Genomic DNA, 2,706 nt, shown 5'->3' with positions numbered 1-2,706 from the left:
TTTTACCATATGTTATTGTGTTGTTATTGTTATTCCGCTATTATTGTGATGTTATTCTGCTGTTACTGTGAATTTTTTTACGACTTTGACTTTTTTTTCTTTTTTTTTTACCACGTGTTATTGTGCTGTTATTCTACTGTTATTCTGTTGTTATTGTGATGTTATTCCGGTGTCACTTTGATTTTTTTACTACTTTGATTTTTTTTACTACTTTGATTTTTTACTCTTATTTTTACCGCATGTTATTTTGCTGTTATTTTGGTGTTATTGTGATGTTATTCCGGTGCCACTTTGATTTTTTTTTTTCTTTTTTTTTACCACGTGTTATTGTGCTGTTATTCTACTGTTATTCTGCTGTTATTGTGATGTTATTCCGGTGTCGCTTTAATTTTTTTTACTTTTCGGTTTTGTTGCTTTAAATGAATTGATAACTTGATGGCATACAGCAAGTACTCTGATGGTGAGTGAACCGCCCAAACCCGCTCTTGTGGAAATGTTTCATCAATAACTCGTGTCTAAGTACATTTCAATGATCGCTTGCTCAAAACATACAATTTAAGTTACAAATTTGTCAAAAATATACATACCAACGTTCATCTGAACTCAAACGATGTTCAAAATGAGGGGATAACAAACAGCAGCAGCAACAACATTACCCCAGTGCCTCAATGGCTCCCGCAAATTGCGGGGTAAGGGGGAATCGGATGTATGCAGCCTAAAAAACAGCCTTCCAACAAAATACATAACTAGAAGGGATGAAGCTCAAGTTAGCAGAACCTAAAAAAGTATGCTACCAGAACATATAATTAAGTAGATGGTCTCCCTCAGACACGCCACCAAACGTGATATGAAAATGTCAGTGAAGTTGGAATCAGTTGATTTGGCTGGATTTATGCAGAGCAGATGGCCCCACTAAATACAACTCTGGTTCACACTTTGACAGCTTCATATCTTTCACTAACGGCACCTCCTTTCTGTTTCTGGAACTGGATGTACCGCAAAGAGCTGTTAAACAAAGCTTCAACAGCTGGATCTGATGTGGCATTATAAGAGAATTACAAATACAACTTAACCAATTCATTTGAAGCAACAAAACCGAAAAGGTAATTTTCAGAATACAAATGAGATGCTAGTTGAGTACTAAAACCATCTGTCTCAAACAGCTTTCAAACTTATCGCGTTGGATGAAATTCATGTAACCAGATTTCAGATGATACAACAATTAAAAACCGAGCATGGATCACAATTTACAGGGTTAAACACGGTTATAAAGTAGATATAGAGAAGTTTATGCAATCTAAGATGTCTGCTGACCACAATTTACAGGGTTAAACACGGTCTCGAACAAACTCAGAGACCCATATGCAAAAATTAACATAATCAAAATTCATACTCGTGCTGGAACATCAATTAACTTCAAAAATATCTCAATCAAACCAGATCAACACATAGCGAAAGATCAACACACCGCGAAACGTTCGGAAAAGAAAAACAACGAAGAAAAAATGATAACATATTCATACTCATGCTCGAACATCAATTAACGCCAGAAATAAAAGTAAAAAAAACCAGATCAAGAGCAAAGCGAAACGTTCAAAAATCAAAAAAACGAAAAAAATCGATTAAGACCTCGATAACTGATCGCCAGTGGTGCGCCGACGTCGTTGTATCTCGCCGGCGGCAGCAGGTGATGATGGTTGATGAGAGAGGAAAGTGGAGGGAGGTCGGGATAAGGATTGGGATCGTCTGAAGGTTTTTGTTTATTAATATGCGAGGCTTTGTTGTTTGATTTTCCTATTTATTCTTAGCCGTTGGTTTATTTTGATCTAATGGCTGAGATTTTCCTAACTCACAACTCACCATAAGAACCAAACTCACGAGATCCCGCTATATATATATATATATATATATATATATATATATATATATATATATATATATATATATATATATATATATATATATATATATATCCCTTGTTTTCTTTTATGAGTAACGAACGGAAAAACGGACGTTAGATTGGATTGTCTGTCCATTCTTTCGGATCCTTGTCTGGAATTTTCTCTTTGAGTCGTGCTTCGTCTTTTTTTTTTTTTTTCATTATTGTTTTTTTTTATTTTAAAGTAGTTTGTAAAAAGACTTACTAATCTCTAAAAAACAATGGTACTGAATTGGGCACTGTAATAATTAACCAACATCACCAATTGCTTAGGATCGTCACCTTTAGATGAATAGCAGTTACTCTCAATATTCTTATGTCCGAGCTTAAGTCATCATTCTTGTGTCCGAGCTTGATTCATCACCTACTTGTTGAAGCAGATCTACTGTTCGCACCATATCCCTCATATATGCACCATATGACAAAAATAATGTCTATAAAATCACCAAACTATCTAACAATACGTATATACGATACCTAATACAATTAAACCGACATAATGCTATGTATGAATACATAAGACTAAAGAAGTTTTGATCGTTCTTTGGTGGTAATAATAGCAAAGGAACGCCTATTATTACTCCGTTGTGACCATTACTCATGCATATTGCATACTACACACAACCATGATATCTGATATGCGGAAAATAAAAGCATAAATTAGCATTTTTAGTATAATGATAGAATGGCGCAAATCAATTATTAGTGGGAATGTGAGACTTGCATATAAAGTCTAGTACACTTACAAATAGGAAAAACCTGAGTAT

The 2,706-nt window shown here is 34.5% G+C and overlaps 1 long non-coding RNA gene across 1 annotated transcript; it reads right to left on the bottom strand.

The window, feature by feature from the left end:
- Nucleotides 1-432: 432 nt before the first annotated feature.
- On the bottom strand, nucleotides 433-1,873 carry LOC141629070 (uncharacterized). The gene is made up of 2 exons (XR_012537220.1): nucleotides 1,630-1,873; nucleotides 433-1,033 (listed from the first exon to the last, which is right to left on the bottom strand). It is a non-coding gene; the product is annotated as an uncharacterized LOC141629070 (long non-coding RNA).
- Nucleotides 1,874-2,706: the final 833 nt, after the last annotated feature.

This window comes from Silene latifolia, chromosome Y, assembly GCF_048544455.1.
Source record: "Silene latifolia isolate original U9 population chromosome Y, ASM4854445v1, whole genome shotgun sequence".
NCBI lineage: Eukaryota > Viridiplantae > Streptophyta > Magnoliopsida > Caryophyllales > Caryophyllaceae > Silene > Silene latifolia.
The sequence above is the reverse complement of the archived record's forward strand: the minus strand, read 5'-3'. Positions and strand labels throughout refer to the sequence as shown.